The 20,364-nt window shown below is 41.0% G+C and overlaps 2 long non-coding RNA genes across 3 annotated transcripts in view; both read left to right on the forward strand.

The window, feature by feature from the left end:
• The window catches only part of LOC147752228 (uncharacterized), a 102,888-nt gene that overhangs the window by 8,975 nt on the left and 73,549 nt on the right, over positions 1–20,364 (forward strand). The window lies entirely within an intron of this gene.
• On the forward strand, positions 8,985–12,649 carry LOC111269536 (uncharacterized). Of its 2 annotated transcripts, none has more exons than XR_002685819.2 (3): positions 8,985–9,216; positions 10,419–10,596; positions 11,760–12,649. It is a non-coding gene; the product is annotated as an uncharacterized LOC111269536 (long non-coding RNA). The 2 variants fall into 2 exon arrangements; XR_002685820.2 differs by having other exon boundaries at positions 10,419–10,499.

Here is a 20,364-nt window from a genome sequence, read left to right on the forward strand (position 1 = left end):
AGTAAATGTAAAAACCTTTAGCACAAATGCCGGGACATGTTCGTTTCGTTATTCCATTTGTATGACGGCTACACAAAGCAAATATCAGAAGTGAGATGATCCGTATATAAATACATACAAATCCTTACATAATTCATAGTACAGCTTATCAAGGAATTATAAGCGATTTGTTTGTTCAGGGGCGTTGCGGTGTATATTTGAATAAAGAAGGCTATTTTGTATCCGAATTAAATAAAACCTAATTAACATACTACGTACACAGCTTCGATACAGGGTGTTAAGGAAATGGCCACGACTCCGTCTCAATTGTCATTTTTAATTAACAAACCATTATAGATTGTTTGTTCAGGTGGATTTTCATTTTTCTACTAATAATTGTATTTGGAAAAAAAAAAAAAGTGTACCACTAAGCTGGTACTAGCAATTCGCTTGCTTGATCATAGAGCGCTGACATAACTGTTCTAGTTCTGACTCGCTAAATGTACTAGGGGAAATCTTATAATTTGCATTATTTGGAACATTCTAATCTATTTTCAAAAACAAATATGAACTGCATATAACTTTATGTTAAAGATTTTATAAATAAATAAATAAATAAAAATAAAAATAAAATGTGCTATGTTAAAAAGCAAAAGTTAAAAAGGCTTTTCAAACTATCGTATCAGCTCGTAGTTATTTTAAACAATGGAACTTTTTTTGAGTTCTAGCGACGTACGCCACGCGATACGTTCCCTTCAAGGCCTTAAGGCCGTAAGTTTTCTTGTCCACTACAGCTTGATATTTGGATATTCTGGAAAGTTGTTTGATTAGCGGGACAAACGTTTCCATAGGCCATGAAAGCGTGGTCCATTGATAATCATACGCGCTAATCTTTGCTTGGACAAATATACTAATATGGCATTTCAACATATTGTTTGTAGTTAACTACTGTTATGCGAACCGAGTACATAGCGGAAAATTCCTAGCATTTGTTTTCGTTATTTTCTGGATATGAAAGATAAATCGGATCTATTAATCTACATATCATATAGTATCCTCATTTTAGGCCTAAAATTCTGCCTAGAAATTCATTCATACCTTCACCTTTATTTTATAAAAATCATATGTTCCTTAGGCTCATATTTTACTGATGCTACGACACGTGAATCCATGCCATTTAATTAACTGACGTACAATTATCTTCGGATTACTACGTTTTACCGATATACATCTACGCATTTTATATTACACATACTGTTTAGAAAAAGCAGCCCCAATTCCATATATTTAACTGCAATCCAGAATATCCACTAATCTTTGGTCATAGTGAACTGAAGAACTTTTTGGCTTTCGCCCATTCTAATCCTGATATAGTCAGTGTTAGAGGTTTACCATTGAATGATTCCACTTAAAGGCAAATAAGTGTTTTGTATAAAGACATGTTGGCATAGACATAACCCTGGTTTACTTGTAAAAGTAATCCATTTTAACATCTAGGATATGCCGCCTGCTTGTCGCATGGTTGAATGGTCAAACGAAGGCCACAATCTGTTTCGAATCATGCTGGAAAAAATATATTTTGTTGGAGCATTAGGCGCCCCTGGCATCACCTTTACAAGCCCGTATGGTCAAGTCTCCATAATAGAAAGCAACGCTCAGCAGCACTTCCGGCCTTCACGTTAGTGTACAAAACTGCAGGAAGTTACGAAGAGCACCTTACCTAGGTCGACAAGCAACTGGACCGACAGGTTCACTCAATGCTCATTCATGCACGGAGAAAATAACCCTGTGCCACCAAAGCATCGTTGCAGCCTTTGCCCCCTCCCCCTGGCTTTCACTGCAGTTCCCACTTCTCGAGCTTTGCTACTCTCCGACTGCAGCTTCCACTGGTCTTCATTGCCTTTACCATCAAGCTCACGCCCTCGTTTATTCCAGTCTGCAGCATTTAAGCTATATTATTTGACCACAGAGGTACGGGTGCAACTCATGTCACTATACCAAAAGGTGGCAATCATGGCCGACCACAAAGGATGCCCTTATACTTGACTGGACGACAATAGGCGAACTCACCATCCGTCATCCTTACGCTTGTATCTACCCCTCAGGTTGCTTCGTACTTGGAAGCTTCAACTTCGGTTCTATGGCGATCCGCAGTCGCGTCGCGCCCCGCAACCTGTTAGAACTCTCACTGCTAACACCAAGTCAAGGTGTAGCACTCCTATCCAACCGACATCGTAGTGCAAAGCAACTATGACAGAAAGGTGGATGTTGAAACCCGTAGGTATTGTTGGCTTGTCGGAAATATCTGTGTCGGCTGCCGTAGTTGAGAGCCTCCTTGCTTGGGAGACCCACTTCCCAAAGTTCTTCTACCTCTCTGGCTCGCGCAATTGTTATTATAGATCTTTGGATATTCGCCACATATGGTCCGAGGAGGCGATAGAAGCAACCAGACTTGTGGCTACTTCTACTCCACGCAGACGCAATTGCGCAGAAAGGATCAGAAAGGCAAAGGGGATGGACTTAGAAATATCTTGTATGTTTCTAAAAAAAAATTAAATTTCTTTTTTAATGATTTTTTAATTATTCGTCACATTCTTCCATCACGTTGCTGTTGGCTTACTGCTGAGGTGTTTATCTTGGGAAAAAACAAAGGTCTAATAAAAACAAGCGAATCCCAGATGCCATTCGCCTTCTAACAATAGCGCGCTGCAACTTGGTGGTTGCGATGGTCCAACAAATTATCACGCACCGGCACCACCTCACGATGACTATCCAAAGGAAGCAACGCCGGGGAACTGACACGGCGGGGAAGAAAGCGCTGACGTAGTCCTCCGCTTTCCATTCCTCGTCTCGTGAAAGTTATTCAGCAAAGTAGGCCCGCGCAAAGCGCAGTTTAGCTCAGAATTACTAAGGCCACAATTACCCTTCTCGGAAAAAGCATCACCAACAGAGGCAGGTTTCCACTAGACTGCACCAGGCAATTGGTTAAACGGACATAAGCTCGACGGGCACGTAATAAGGAAAGGCAAAAGAAAACAGGCGTCTCCAGGCGATCGGGCAACAAGGAGTTATCCGCGAAATCTCGGTTGAAACAAAAGCAATAGAGAATCGGGGTGTGACATGAAAAATTAAAAATAGCTGCGGGTTAACCTACCTCTCATTACAATTCTGGAACAACCCCACATCGCAATTATAGGGAGGTTTGTCTTTTGAACAATTCAAGGAATTTAGTTTAACGGATGGCGAAATTGCGCACCCCCGAGCTACCAATTAACTACTATTGCTGGAACTGTCTCCACATCACTCAATCACATTTCTAGCTCTGGGCTAGAGCTCGGGAAATGGAACTGAAAGAACTACACGGTAGAGTAACTTTTCTGTAACTTCCAAGATTGCTGCTTGAGAAGATGTAGACAAAGTGAATTTTAAAATACAAATTTTGTCTGAATATTCGGAATATAAGTGAGCCGGGTGAAGGTAAAGACAGACCTGGCGAAACAAGCAGCGCCAAAGTGAGGCAGTTATAGACGCGGCATTTTTTAAAAGGCCCTCACCATATCTCGTATTATATGTAGGCTATGTAAGAGTTTGAACGTTAATGCTGTCAAGAGTCGATAGCCCTCGAGAAGTTATGAAGTAACAATAACGGCAGATTCCAGAATCTACACTACATCGCTTGTCACTGCTGATGAAATGAATATATTGAACTGGTTGAAGTTAAAGAAATTCATTGCATAGAACCGTCGAAGCCGTTTTATCCAAAAAGTAGGATAGGATTAAAAGTGCGATTATCCAGTAGACGTATATATGGCACCTTCAAATAGCATTCATAACAGACATTGTATTCAAATCATTACGTGACAAGCCGTTTAACGATATTGTTCCAGGTCATGTTCTAAAAATCTAGAAAAGTTGACTACGGCGAATTGCAAGGATGCCCTATTCATCCCGGAAGCTCATACAGCGCTCAGGGGGGTCGCCGACTCAGTAAGAGTAGTATCATATAGTGCCGACAATCATATCTACGCTAAACCGCGGATAGGGAGCAAAAGACGTTGTCACAAGCAAATATCGAGCGTGGATAGTGAACATTTTTTCTTTCTCTAATTATGTGATGAATAATAAGAGCATTTCTCTAAGCAGCCTCATCAGTCCTTCACTGCTAAAGAAGCAGGGATCTATATGAAAGAAAATAAAATTAGTTATGGACGATAAGCGGAGTTACATGCTACGAGGACATATGTTTGTCCTTGTCGCATTATCAAATGTTATTGTCCATATCAGGAAGGTAAGGGCAGGAAATGTTGCTTTTACTTTACTCGGTCACGTGCAATGCTGCCCGTTGTACCAGGACAAGATTAAGCTAGCCCTTACAGATAACCACTAGACACTATTTACAGCTAAGAGAATTATAGGTTATTTATGATGATATAAGATAAGCCAAACAATAAATACAAACGCTTGCTATTATCATAACAACAGCCTTTAACTAAATCATTAATTTATTAAAGCATTTCTGTAAGATATTAGCGTATAACATATGCACATATATATACAATAGATATATGAGCCAATTAATAATATCAGTTGGTGCCCATTTAATCAATGAAAGCCTCGTCTTAATCGAGAAGTTCCATACTAGCAGTTATTATATACCTGACCCTTATCCAACAGCTTGAATTATTCTGTCCCAAATCCCGTATCCCCCCGTAGCCTATTCTTCGAGTATTGTTCGGGTGTGGTTACTTCGTCATGTAACGCGGCAGAGCACGTCGAGCCTACCACACAGGCCCCTACTGTATAATCAACAGGCTCGCCCCCGTATTTCATCTGCTGGAATCTGGAATGCGTGGTATGGTCGTACACAATGAGCCGCTGCCTTTGTGCACGCATGTACGTAATGGAAGGAAACAAGCGGAGCCTATCCGAGTGTTCATTTCTGCGTTTATCCATTGTATATCGCGCTAATAAAGGACGTTTCGCTTAGTGCCTTTCTATCCGCATATATTGTATTTCTTCACACCATTCGGAAGACAATTTTCACAACTCTAGAAGTTTTTGTTGTCATCGATATCGTCGTTTACTTTAAAGAACGCTTGTATCCCTGTCATAGTTCTTTTACTTCTGTCAACAATTCGGTCTGCACTTTGCAAACACGTACTGATGTTGGTATTTACGTTTTATTTAAGCGTCTGCTGTAGGCTCACTGTTATTGACAACAAGCAACTAGGCCTGACTGGCAAAAGTAGCAGACGGTAATAAGAACAGCGACAACAATCAGAGCAATGACAACACCTATAACACGAATTCTAATGCAAGACCATACACGATGTAAAGTCGTTGGCCAGGTCTGTCGAGTTGCGCTGCGACAGCAGAGCAGTTTTGCGCTTACTGTTTGAGACGTTAAGACGGATTTCTGGTCAGCCAGCCAAACCAAGTAGGCCAAGACACATTAAGAGAAGACAAAATGTGGACCTGAAGTATTCTTCAGTTTAGCTGTAACCGTTGGGCGTGGCCTACTGCTCCGATTGACGTTCCACTAGCATTGGCTTGCCCTTCCATGAACCAACAACCATTCCTTGCATGTTAAGTTTTCTTGGTCTTTTTTCTACTAAAATAGGGCAAGGTTACGCCATGCGAACAAGTCGCTGTAGGCTGATACACCCGGTTTGTTCAACTTTGCCAGTTGCCGATGTTCCCTAATGTCCTTCGGCCTATTTTTTTTTTGTTAATTTCCTTTAACATCTCTACTCAGTGACAGGCATATGTGGTCTACTTTTTTGGGTTGTTTTCGTTGCTCAAGCGGCAGTTGCGCTAAGACGAGCAAGTATATGACCCTATTTCCATAACTGAAGGCCTTCCAGTTCATGTTATGGTAGTAAGTGATAGTGGGCAAAAAAGATGAAACTCCGTCATGGCTGGAGAGGCCATTCGCACATTGATGTCCCCAAATAATTAGAGTAAGGGAGCAGGTGACTTGTATAAGAGTTCAAGTTCAACAATGCTCTGCAAGCGGAGCTGTTACTTAAAAGCCGTTCTACTGAAATGTGTTACACCATATCGTAACACCTTCTTTAAGCTATATTCCTGTAGGCTTCTTCTACTAAAACACCAGCAAATGTTTGCGTGGTTACCGAATGGTTACCTCCTCCTACTGTTCACTGCTTTTTGGTCCCGCTGTTCTCACGCCTCAGCGCCAAAATGGACAACTTCCATTTCCGGCTACTTTCGGCTCGACAACTGTTTTACTTCGACTTGTCGTCTGTGTTGTTGCCATCATGCTTTCCTTCGTCTTCTTTTGCGGCTAGCTTGGTCGATTTGCGGGGTCTTTTGTTGGCCTCTTATCGCCGTTAACATCGCACAGGACTGTCGCATGGTTGTGCCCTGTGACTGGCTGCCACTGATGTTGTCCTATGACTGGCAGCGCCTGATCGACTTCCGGACTCAGCTATAAGGTCCAGAACTTTAAAGGCGACCCCGATCTGCTCTTGAACTGATCTAAATCCGTGTTTTGGTGTCTCGGCGGTTGATAACGCGATCGAAAGAGAATCTCCTGGGCCTCAGGTTGCGCTAATTCCAGCAGAAACATCACAGTCAGGCTTGTAGACAGACAGAAAAGCTGCAAAGAATGGCACGGCAAATAGCAACAAAAAAAACATACAGATTTAAAATGATCCGTTGACATTTGCGATGCTGTAGAATTGTTGGAGTTGTACCAATAATGCGTCGTACATTAGTTATCCCGTGTGAGCTATCCGATAGGACAAGCGATAGAGTACTCGTGTTGATGGTTACACTTTTGCACAGGGAAAGTGTAGAGCGAAAATTCAATTATAAGAGAAATTAAAGATTTACAAAAAAATGAAAACGGCAAACGAGCGGAGTAACATGGAATTGCATTAAACTTGTAATATTCAAGTCAGGTTAGAACTTACTAGCAAGCAGACCATCATACCCCATAGAGGATCTTTGCAAATGAATGTATAGCACATTAATCTTTCCCTCTTGTGCAATTAATTCTTGACTGAAACACGTTCCATATATTCTAGACCCACAGATGCCAGCCTAGATCAGTTTTTACAAACAGGTAACACAAGGGCAAATAATATAGGTACCCCTAGGGTAGGACTTGCTTAATATGACGCGAGCGATCAGCAAAATCGATATATATTTTCAAATTTAATTTTCGTACATAAGTGAATTAATTGTGTTGCATGAAGATAGTGTAGCTGCAGTTATGTACTGACAGGCTTTGCTCTATAGCTTTTTTCGGATGGCGAATTATTTCAACATTGTGCCTAATAGCAGTCCGGTTTCTTTACACTGCCAACAGATCTAATACGTTAGCTGCTTGACGGGTCGATACGCAAATACCTATCAATAAAAGGACTCTGACGAACGGTTCACAGTGATCATCCATGTCATATTGAACCATTCTGGACCACAAAACAAGAATTAGCTTTTGTGTAACTTATGACGCACGGTCCACTAAAGAAAACGTCATACGTCAATACCAACTACACAGGTATGAGCCGTTCAAACGGCGCATGTCTAACGCGGAGCCTTTCGCTCCTGAATCCCTGTAGACTTTTCACAACGCGGCGGGAGACAGTGCTGAATCCAATCTCGAAAACGACACAATAGCGACTGAATTGCAATCTCATTGTTATTCCTGGAGGCTTATCAAATTCTCTGTTGTCATAGAGGGGACGATGTTACTTGTTTATCAAAGGTTTATGCAAACCATAGTCAAATCCCGCGTATAAAAAAAAAAAGTACAGATGAAAATTTTGGTGGCCCCAGATATATTTGTACTACCGTAAATTTAAAGCTTTCCTTTTCTAATCGGACCCCACTCGACAGTGAACACTAGCTACCAAACTACCATTATATCTGAAGTGCCAAGTACTGAATCGGACGAGCAGCATCGACACAACACGCCGATACCATTGGCTATACACACATGGATAATCCTCAAATGCAGTAGCACAGACACAGCCTACACCCATATAATTGTTCGATCACAAGTGATATTTTCCATTCTAATAGAGGATTATCTTTTTCTTTAACTAACAGGTTGTGGATCAGTCATTAACAGGCTATTGAAATCAGAGAAAGCACAAATGCCCAACACTTAATAATAAATGTATTCGATTCAACGGCTGCAGTAGACGCAAAAGCCCCTTCAAAAAAGGACAATGTGCATCACCGTGGACAGTGATGCCGTTTGCTTGCCCTGTCGGTATGGACTCAAATGGAGAACTCCGTACAATCACTAGCCCTTCGAAATAAAGCGTCGTTGATTTTGATTGTACCTCCCGTTCCGCTGCAGTTATCGTCAGATCGCCCCAGCTGCAAAAATGAAACTGAATGATCCGTTTCCCCCTTAGCAGTGCCGAGGTAGCCGGATATTCTATTGTTCCATCGACAGATCAGACCCAAAGATACCGATCTGACCCGTTTCGTCTGCCTGATTTGAATTCGAATCACCCGCCACAGTAATTGCGCTGCTATTGCGGTCCTCATCTTACAGCAGTGACACCCTAAGCATTGAGCTGTTGGTGACAGACGAATACCAACAGATTATTTGGGAGGTGGGAAACCCGAAACCCGTTTACGGATTGCCAAAGGGACCGTAGCATAATTTCTAAAATTTGGAAGCTAAAAACCACAGAACGGCTTTCGCACATATACACACAAACCAAAGTAACGATTGTATAATTGGGTAGTAGTGAAGTTCAAAGAGACTAAAACCCGAGAACACTTGAGGAGTGGCTAAGGTGCGTAAACCAATTGTAATGTAGTGTTTGTATAGGTTGGACTTTACTGCGCATGATACGCGTAAGTAAAGGAAAATCGGAAACAGTGGCGCAATGTCGAAGTTGGTAACTGTATTATACCAGGTGTCGACCAACAAGTATATATGGTACTAATATATTAATTGCATTGCCATGGTAACCGTGAACATGCGGCGATTCCTAGCTCGACTTTCAATGTCTATTACGGCATATTACTACCGTTCCGTCTTATAGGTCTGTTAGAGAAAAATCTAAATAAGTCTAGACGTTGATAGAAGCTAAACAGTACTGTCGACGAAGTCCGCTTCAATATTTTTCTCACTGGTTGAAACCTTCGACATGCGTATTGGAAAATACGTTGAATGATAGACGTACCTCGCAGATATGTTTAATATGAATCGCGCAGCTACCTACCTTACCTCTAGATAACTTCAAGTTTGTAAGTATTCAGTGTAAATCTCCTAGTTCTGTTAATCATCTGGTGAATACGAGTACTTTTCACATATACAGATAGCACAATTATAGGTATAAGATGCAAGCCCCAATTTACCGTAACCTTCATTCCGGCCGTAACAGCCAGTCGAACTTATATGAGTCTATTTTAGAATTGGTATTACTGGGTTAAGGTAACTTAGAATTTGATTATCTGCCTACCTATATGGTTCTATTTTAGGTAAAAAAAAAAAAAAAAAAAAAAGGTAGTCAAAATTCTTCCCTTGTATCTTTTTGTGAGATTTTTCTATATAAAATAAAGGGATTTCAAGTGCTTAGTTCTAGATAGAGAGAATGAAATGAACTAATAGAACAGGTAAAATTAAGTGAATTTTTTTTAACTTGCTTTAGACATCGTACGAAAAGGAGCAATTAACAATACGTTATGACCTTTTGTCTTCTGACTACTTGGGACGATTTAATATAACGGAAGCGAATGCAACACAAAACGTACCAGGTAGATTAATTATGGAAAAAAGATGTCGAAATACCAGAAATAATACGAAAAAACCTAAAAATTTAACCTAAAAATAAAAAGTGTCGGTGTGAAAATCAAAAAAAAGTTCTTATGCCATAGTGAATAGCTTAATCGAATCCTTGACCGAGACGTTGGATCGCTTTCCAAAGACCACTGTAATAATAAACAATAATATTTTGGCACAAATGTTGTAATACATATAAGAATACTAAAACAAGTTACTTTCGCCCTGTGCACTTTATCGGTATCCTATAGTGCACAGTTATTGAATCCCTGAGTTATTGACATAGATACTTGGAGCCCCTTACTACCCTATAGCGATTGCGTTGAAAACCACATGAGAAACTGGCGCGCAATCCTTGATTGAAGTCAGTGTTTTCAAAGTGATGCAGCTTCTATGTTTGAATAAAATATATCTAAATGGGAAATCAAAAAAGCGAGTAGATCTCTAATTCCACTGAGCCGCATCCACACTCTACCGATTTTACGTCTCTTTATATCTTTGCTGAATACCTGTTCCATAATTTCTAGGAGATTGTTTATGTCCATATATTTGGAAGCGTGTTTGGTTACTGTCGTGTGATTGTTTGCTAAAAGCTACTTTTTAGCAGGTTGGCCAATTAAAAAGGCGAGCTTTTCGCACGGCTGACATGATTGTTTCGTCTTCTTAGCAGGTCTTGTGTAGCGATGTCGGGAAGACAATCAATAAAAATGGCATAAAGACAGGCACGCAACGATGAATGGAGCAGCAGGTAAAATAGTTTTACGGATAAAAATGGGCCCCTTCAGGGAACGTTGCTCTAGGAATATAGGAACAGCAATCCATGGTCCGCTGGCAAGGTTTCGAAGGTAATGACAAAACACAGGTAAAAATGCTATTTTGGGTGGTACGGACAGGAAATGAGAGGGAAGGGATATAAAACTGGCACGATTCGCTGGTTTTAGCGACAACGGTACGAGCAGACGCCATACGTTAGGGGTTAACGTGTTATCAGCTAGGGTTCTCTTCTTTCAAAAAACCTTAGACAGCTCAGCGGAAGTGGTAGGAATAGCTGGAATGAGATACGCAAGACATGAGCGCTGAATAACCCCCATCGGGTCACGAGTAGAATCCTCATCGATGTACCAATCTGTCACCAGCCGTGTTTTAGGCTTCTCGAATTGCAGTGATTCAGACGAACACGGTACCGCACCATAAGAACGGTTGTAAATTAAGGGTTCTTTAGACTGGTGCTTAGGGTCGTGTAGTTTCTATGGGCTATGTTGGGGCTGCAAATTGAGAAAGACATGGAATAAAACGGGAGATTTGCAGTAGTTTTACCACATAGCCCCGTAAAATGGCCGTGTATCACCCTTGGGGATTAGATTCTACGTAATCGGTGTATTAGCAAAACGAGAGGAAAGAAAATGGACTTCCTATTGAGGAACGTATTACACATTATTTGGAATAAGCCCAGCCATAATTAAGGAAAACAGTGATTGCTTAACTTAAATTGCACATCTAATCGAAGAAACATATATATATATATCTGCACAAGATCAGTTGTTGGAGATTTTATTGAATGCACCCGGTGTTTGTTTCTTATGACCTGTTAGTAAATTATTATATCAACCTAAGTTAATATATTAACTTAGTTAGTTTTAATAATTTAACTCAAAGCAGGAAGAAATGCTAAGCTCCCGGCTATACGTTTAGCTATAGCCTAGCTAACCCAGCTAACGGAAATATTAGAATGTGCACATTTTCTGCTTGATGGTGGCTAGTTCCCCTTTTTTATTACGATTTGTCTTATTTACTCGTCGGTTTCCCGTCTTCACTCAAACCAGTTGCCGTCCAGTGTTTAACAACCTTCGTCTAACGCTGATTTCACCCCTGCAACTTGTGCCGCGAAGCAGTGCTAAGACGAAGAGGAACTAGAATTCGAGGATCTATACACGAACAATGTTACTATCATCTGTTTTCTTTATTTTTTTTTGGTTTTGTTGATTGCTTACACCGTACGGTTGAGAAGGCGCGTTCTGTGTGAAGAAGCAAGGGATGTCGATTGCGCAAAAGAAAATTCGCTCAATGTTCTGCTTCTATAAACGATCCAGATGCCTCTACCCTAGTTTGATGTCTTGATAGATGCTGGTTACAATGGAGTTACTTGCACGCTGCCTTCGACAGTTCGCTAGTAGTCGCATTTAATAGGACTCATTTGTTATTGGACCTTGGGTTGGTGCCCAGATACATTTATCTTGTAAACGAAGATCTAACGAAGACCTTGTTGACTAAGGAGTTCGGTGGGGGAGCTTGGGGCGGGGAAATCGGTTAGGGTGGAACCTACACTAAGCAAGAGCAAAGAGTAGCATAGTAGCTACGAAGATCACAGTGTGCAAAGACATTTCAAATCTCCGAAATTGTGCGCGGCAGTCGCCAGTTCCATCGCAATTGCAATGGCGCTGTACGCTGAATAAAATAGAAGCAGCTGTGGTGGAAATGTTGCTGGAGGAAAGCGTTACTTTCAAGAGCCCAAGCAGAAAACTGGCCTAACAGTCACACCTAGATGTGGTCTAAGATTGCCTTATATTGAGAACCTTTGAAACGCATCGAAGATCAAAAGGTTCGACCTAAGGATTTTAGAAGACTCTCCACATTCTCGCCGAGCACTCTGAGTCAACTCTGTCGAAGTCAAATATAGCTTTAGCTTCCTAAAGCTGAGCAGGTACATTTGTGGAAAAAATTATCGGTGCAGAAATCTTAACAAGCTCTTCATTAATAAAAACTACTATTGCGATTATATATATCCATTTACATCAGCAAGTGTCTACGGGACGCAAAGGGGAAACGGAAAACAAATATAAAGGTCAATGTTATGTTTAGAAAATATAAAATTATAAATTAAAAAAATAAAAAATAAAATAAATGTAAAACAACATAAACAGTCAATTCACTTTTTTTAAAGTTCTCTAACCACGTTCTACAGTAATTTAATTCCAGCGAAATCCAGATCGATGTATTTATTTTTTCAAGAGATCTATCCTAATATCGGGACATTTGTTAGTCCTGTTTAGCCTTTTTTTTTTATATCTTGTAAAATTTGTTTTCCTTTTCAGTTTTGGCATTGCTGGAATATTAAGCGTAAATACACTATGCTGTACAACGTTATACCCAATGTACTACTTTTTTTGCATAAAAATCTATTTTAAGCTTCCCCAACGGTATCAGCATGTTTTCTTAGGACCGCCGTATTACTCGTGACTGCCAACGCGGTAGTTTATATTGCTATGCCTTTGGTTTAAGAAGACCAGAGTTCACTGCTTCAAGCCCCCCACCAACGACTTGTGCTGCAAAATCCGTGTAAATAAAAAAGCTAACACAGGCCTTTTTTGAACGGGACAACAGGTCCTGTTAATCGCACCGCCATATGCCCGTAGTCGTCTATCGGGCAGATTTTACGTGCTCTGATTGTCGCACTATTGGCGAACTGTGTAAGTGGGACCCGTGTTCATAGGGGAAATGGAGGACCAGAAACAATTTGGTCAGGAGACTTCAAAACAGATCTGTCGGGACTCATCAGTGTTAGTCCCGCTTTTCTCGAACCTCGTGAGAGTCTATAGAACAAATCGTAGATAACGCACGAATGGAGCCAGGATGAAGCATATACAACGTTGACAGAAATCGAACATACATACGATTGTAAAGTTTGCAGCTGGTACAGTGATTTTCTGCGTTGTTATTGCTGCCTGTTGGAAAAAAAGGCTAATGCTACAGTGTGGAATATAGAGAAAGTGGATCGGAAAGTCCTTTTGATTGAGAAAAGGCCGTGGTTATTTACAATGGTAAAGATGTTGTATCATTTTAGCTCGAAAAAGATCTGAAGAACGATAAGACGTACCCGGTGGATTGGAAATTGTGGTGCTATAATCACCAGTAAATGCAGGGAAAAAAAAGACTCGACAATGGCCTGGTGGAAAAGGATTACTAAAAGGGGTATCTAATCACAGCAAAAGCTTGCATGGACCTGCAGAAAATCGTCAGCCGTCGATAAATCGACGTTGGTTGCGTCGTACTGACACAGCACAAAGCAGAAAAGAAGAATCGTTTGTCAGGATTAAATCAGACATCCAGCAAATGAAAATGCAAAATCGCATTATCATTGACTTTATACAATAATACAAAGTCATCCTCATCCATATCTGATGTCTTTTGACAGGTTATCATATCATTTTGCGTCGTTGGTCCCTTTTTTTGCAGACTGGTTGGCGTTGCGCTTCGGGTAAAGTTAACAACAATCATTTTTTGCTAAGTCTAATTTGGTAGAAAACTACAAGTTTAAATTTTTCACCAATGTGACGAATTTTTTTTAACCAATAATGTATATCGCAGGGGTTCCTCATATATTCACACAGCAATAACACACCGATTCGAAAAGGCCGCTGCAAACAGAGCCTGCCATCTGGCCTCTAGATGCAGATCAATAACAGTGAACGCAATTCTACAGTTTAACGCTAGTACACTGTTACGGCTTCCTATGTTTTTTCTCTTTGCTCCTGAGCTGTTCATTCTGACGTTACCCTCGTTTTTTTTATCCCCTGATCTCTCCTTCCCACTACACAGACGAGGAACGCAGCCAAAAAGGTTTCACCAGCGGGAGGCATATTGTTTCTACTCCTCATTTCTTCGCAGGAATCACCCCTCGCTCTACAGACTTCACTACCCACATGTAGATTCGTGGCGACAAATCAAAAGGAGCTAACACAGTTCGAATGGTTCGAAATTGCGAGGAGGCGCAATGTCGTGTTGGGTGGTAATAGAGAGGTGCCGAGGTTGGCCAGTAACCTCGGAGATGAAAGAAACATGTGCCAGTGGGACTAAGGGAATGAAAGGAACAGCCTAGAAATGTTTAGTAAGCGTAGACGTACAATTATCGTCGACGTTCGAGAACGAACCAAGGCGGTTAGGGAAGACACCGACCGATAAGTCGGAGAAGAGAGCGCTATGGATTAGGATGTTCCACAAATACGAAACATCGCTTGGAAAATGTATCACGAACAGCATCGGGAATAGATTATCGGGGTCTACGAGAGACCTTTCCGAATGTCATTGCGATTAACGACCTCACGCCGGACCAAACGGAAAGCACCGCTGTTGTCGTGACTAAGTATCGGCGTACCGGGGTTACCAAGCTAAAAAGCATCTGTAATCGAAGTCTTGGCATGAGTTGTGATTGAGCTGGGGACTACGCAATTCAAGTGGTATACTTCACGTTGCGCATGTTGTGAAGTTGAAGTACAGAAATAAAAACGAAATCTCTAGTTTGTTGAACATTGTAGCGTCCAGAGTCTATAAAAAGGAAGGCAATGTTACGTTAAAGGAGAAATAAGTATTGTAATCAGATAAACGAAGGAAGACTTTTTTCATAATTGATTTTCAGCCGTCGTTTCTGTCATGGCACACATTTCAGTTTCGGATAAAGGATATCCATCCGAAAATAGAAAGTTGAGGTAGGCGCCTCAAAATGTATGTATAATATGAGTGCTAATGAAAAAAAAAGGGTGATAGAAATTCCATATCTTTAAAGCCTTATCTGTAAATTTTACTCAAACAGGTTTTATAATGCTTGCTGTAGCTGTTGTGTCTCTTAATCACACAGCGTCAAGCCGCCGAGAGTGGTTGATAAAGCCATAGAAATGTTGAAGCTTGGTAGATCGCGTATAACATTACAAGGCGAATCAAATCTTCTTTGAAGCTGAGGATAGAAAGGACTGCAACGGGAGGCGTGTGAACGAGTCGCAGGAAAACATCTGTAACGCCGGTGACCCGCTCAAGCCAGACCCTACAGTCCAGAGCATCTGCAAGTCTTGCACAAATCGCATCACAGAATCGTCACTGATTCAGACTTTTAAAGAAATTCGTCAGCACAGGATTCGATTCAAAATCGTTTCGGAATCAACCATAAGATTCCTACATCTTTCGCTATCACCGGCAGTCGAAGACTTTTTGAACCAGGTCCTGTTTGTGTTGAAAACATAAATCATGGCAAGAAACAGGAGTTCCAAACCTCGCAGTCAATCAGAGTACACTTTCAGCATAAAGACGAAGACCAGAATCATAAGAAACGCCAAAGATTATTTCGTTGAACAGCGGCGGTGCCTCCACTAGCGCTCCGGAAGTATGGGATTCAGTCGTAGCCCTACGCTAACGGAAAACCGGCAGCCGGCCCATTGGACTTACCGGGCTTTTACTCCGTTTATTGTCCTGGAAAGTAAGGAATGGGCTACGGCCGCCCCAGTAGCAAAGTTTCGGGGGTTTATACTGAGTTGGAGACCTGATTCCACACAATGTAGAGGGCAACGTCATGGCGTTATGTGGCGCAGAATACGGCTCGTGGCGACACATATGTGATAAAGAGCCCTCGTAGAAAAGCTTTTCGGCGGCCTGCAGGTCGTAGCAGACCCTGCTTCCAACACTGCCGTCATCGTTGCAATAGACTTCAATGCGCGTCTAGACCAGTTCACCTTAAGCCATTAGGCCTTCACGGCACAATGGTGGAGCATCATTGCGGGATAGTTAGGCTCAAGGAGGTACTAACGTTTCTCGGTCCTGCAAAAAGCTCTATCATAGACATCTCTGCAAGAAACGTGATTGGACTAGAGTAAGCTCTTAGAAGGGGTTTACAAGGTCGTGCCAATATTTAACTCAATGGATGTTGAGGTCTATTCACGTCATATCGTCGAAATCCTACAATCTTCGATTAATCCAGTTCGCCCTAGAAAACATTCGGGCGCAGTTTCATTACAAATTCCGTGCGTAGGTGCCGTTAGGTTACTGGCAATACTACAACCAGCATCGGGGCCACTGGCCGCCGGGTTCAAAGTGATCTGCCGGAAAACATATGCTATTTGGCATAGAAAATACTTGAAATGGCGGGAAGCTATTCTCATAAAGGAGGCCAAGCGTCAGCTGTATAAACGGCTTGCCCCACGTAGACTTACATCGTGTCCTGCTGCTTTAACAGTGTTCATGGACCACTCTACTATTTTCATTTGGTGACACCTTATTACAGAAAGTCTCATCAGTTAATGCAACGTGGAACGAACTGACAACGAATAAACACAAAAGGTCGGGACATGAATCCTCCGTTCTGAAGGTGATTCAGGCGCTTGAGAGCTTACGCTCAAAAAGGGCAGCAGGACGATCCGAGATTCGAAATGAATGTTGCAAGATCACCATTGGGCTTGCGCTGTACTGGACGGCTTTACTTAATGAATGTTTTCGTTTCGCACTATTTCTTCTTCATTAGGGGGGTGCAATGCTCCCCGATGTCCCAAAGGGCAAAGGCGATTTAAGCCAACCAACCGCATAGCGTAGAATCATGAATAAAAACATCTGCTTTAAACTTCTCCCATGTCTGTTGGCAAGGAGACTAAACGTGTTGTTAGAAAGTGTGAGCGTGATATCCAAGGAGCATTACGGATTCAGGTAGAAGCGTTCGACCAAAACACCACGCAGGATCCCATGTGTCGATATCAAGCGAATTTTACGTAGCTCCCGGCAATATATTTACGCACTGTTTGTAGATTTCAAAACTACCTTCGATTCTGCCTAGAGGAATTTAGTATTAAGCATTTATTTCGACGTCGAAGTTCCCGCGAACGCGCTTAACCTGATAACGGTGACGCAATTGATGAATGAGTCTCAGAACTGCCAGCGTCTTCCTAGGCTACAGATGTAACCTAGGGTTAGTGCTTAAACCCTCTCCTTTCCTCAGTCTTGCTTCTGGATTTTCAGGGTAAAACGTAGGTCCCAAAAATGTAATTCTTTCTTCATTTTTTTCTAAGCAGGCGATTTAATTACTTACGCGACTAGTCGCTTCCATCTGCAGCAGATCCTAGCGAGTTTGTATTCCTTAGTCTAGGAATCGGGACTAATTATCAACCTAACCAAAAACCGGAGCAATGAACCGCTAGAGAGGAGGCAAATATGCGGCTTGTGACACGCTATATCTCTCAGACCGACCGTTGAGACACGCTGACATATGTTAGTCGGTTTACCTACTTAGGGCTGCTGATCTTATATAACGGCCACTGGAATGAGCTTAATCTGAGATGACCTCACAGTGGAGAGTCCTGAGCATTTGAAGCGAACCGGCTTTTTTTCTCGAGAGAACGTTGGGATTACATCAAATAACGTGTAACAGGCTTGTCCATCTTCTTGCAGTGACACCACTGTTCGCCGAGGACCGCCGTCGCGTGTCAATCTAGTCCCCTCAAACATTCCGGAGAAAAATAGACTCGAAAATTCGCGTATACCGATGTCAAATTGTGTTGGAAAAACGCCATGGCGGACGAGACTTAAAAAGTGTTTGATCATTTCAACATTTATGCGCCGATGCTCCATGCAGTGGATGGTTTTAACTTAACCATCGTCTATACAAAGAGTATCGGAGTTTCATAAACCTAGTAAACACTGCGTTTGTACGAAATATAGGCAATTCTCTTACTTATATCATGCTGCTTGCTGCCCGCAGGTTCAATTGCTTACCAGCGTCACTCAGTAACTAAAAGAATGACAGTATCTTGGTGCTTAACACATGATGCAAGTCGCACATATACCCAATAAATCCTAAGTCTACCGTTCCAAAAACCGCTTTAGGACCTAGCTTGGGTCAGATCCGTGAAATCATCGTATGTATGATGTAAAGTAGCATATAAAATTTAATATGCCAAATTTTTTTTGTACGTATATAGCTCGGTATGCCACCTGACAAATATTAGTTTAATTGACAATACTTTCCCTATAGTCATTTATGTGATAAAAATACTGTGCGCCTATCAAGGGAACTAGAATAGACGTTATCAACGCCTGGAGAAAGAAATAATCATAAACACTTTGATAACTGATATAGAATCACCCTAGTGATTGATACATTTAATGCATGCATGTGAACGATAGGTGAAGATTGAAGAACCAAGCATAGCTAACTGAATGAAATGATGATAATTAGCTAGCAAGATTAAAATGCCGTATAATACATCAAATAGAGGTTGTTTTTATGAAAGCGTTTGTTTATGTTCGCTTCCGCTCGTAACTCGTTTGCAAAGGTCTCGAAGCTGGAGGGCTATATACAGGACGTTCCAATAAATTTACACTGTAATTTAATTGGACAATTTGTTTTTGACCGTATAGAGACTAGTACTTAAATTCACCCCTGCTTTCCCTTGCGTTTGGTATGACTTCGATGAAAATAACGGATTTTGTTTTTCATTGGATAAAGTACATTGACATGAATCTTTTAACCAAATGAGTTGACTGAAGAACTGCCCACTCTTCAGATCGGACGCCATCGGTGTTTCTTGCGAGTATACCTTAAAGATGAAGCCCACACCGAAAACTAGAAGATTTAGAAGCTTGCTGAAATTTATGAATCAATAGCCCACTGCTACCAGCAGTACACTGACCAAAATGGGTATATTAGGTATAATAAATTTGAATATTAATTATACGAAACTCAAATCCAAGTTATTCTTTTTTAGGATCCCTCGGCTATGGTTTTAACACTATCAGCATACGTGCTTCATGTTTGTACCGATCGTCTGTGTACAGTATATGTATCTATTTTATGTTATCGACGCAATTCGTTTATACATCTGAATACATTTTGTATTAAAACATGGCTCTAAACTGTCGTAAACTCATCTTCTCTAGGACGCATGCGGACTCACCCGTATTTCATTCAGCTTTACTTTATATATATATATATAAAATTAATTATATAACTGCGTTTCGATACACACGGAAGTACTGCACTTTCCATTATCGAAGCCGTTTGCACATTGGCTTCATTTAACCCGACGATCAAAAACTGGTTACCGTGCCACGATAACAAACGATTTTTTACCAGCCATTTTTGAACGCCTACATTGTTATAGGCATGACCGCCTCATACTACGAGCGATATGCATCTTTATATGTTACATAGATGCAGTATTAATTGTTTCTGACAGAAAGAAAATGATATTCACGATATATCTATAGATCGTTTGCTTTGAAACTCCGGATTAATCCGGCAAAAATGTGCGACTAACTTTCTAACTATCTAAGTATATCGTAAGTATGATCTTAACTTCTGTTTGCTACAGGGGGTAACATGCATGAGCTAATGTAATTTCTTTTTTGACAAAATGTTTTTGTGGAACGTTTAGACCATCTGAACATTATCGCAGAGCAGAAATTTAAATAAACTTGATCATGAACGAACGCCTCTAATGGTTGCGAGGGTCCCGATGAAACTTACGTGCATACTATAAACGATAGTATAATAACAAGTTCAATACTGGAGATTTACATGCACTTTATTATATTGTTAAATTTTTATTATTATCCATACGATGTCAGCAATTTGCTAGTGCATGCTTTTATAGTGAAGTGTGTTTATTCGCTCGAATGGCACAGTATACCACTGGGTTAAAAATACATCGATAATTTCTCCTTAGACTAACCATACATATTTTAGCGGGTCAAGTCTCGATTCTTTTCTGCTAAGTCGTCCCCGCTGGGTTTAATGCACATATGTAACTGTTTTTTTTTTGTAATTTTCAAAGCTGTTTAAATCCGGGCGTAAAAACGGACCA

This window comes from Varroa jacobsoni, unplaced genomic scaffold, assembly GCF_002532875.2.
Source record: "Varroa jacobsoni isolate VJ856 unplaced genomic scaffold, vjacob_1.0 scaffold_1393, whole genome shotgun sequence".
NCBI classification, from domain to species: Eukaryota; Metazoa; Arthropoda; class Arachnida; order Mesostigmata; family Varroidae; genus Varroa; species Varroa jacobsoni.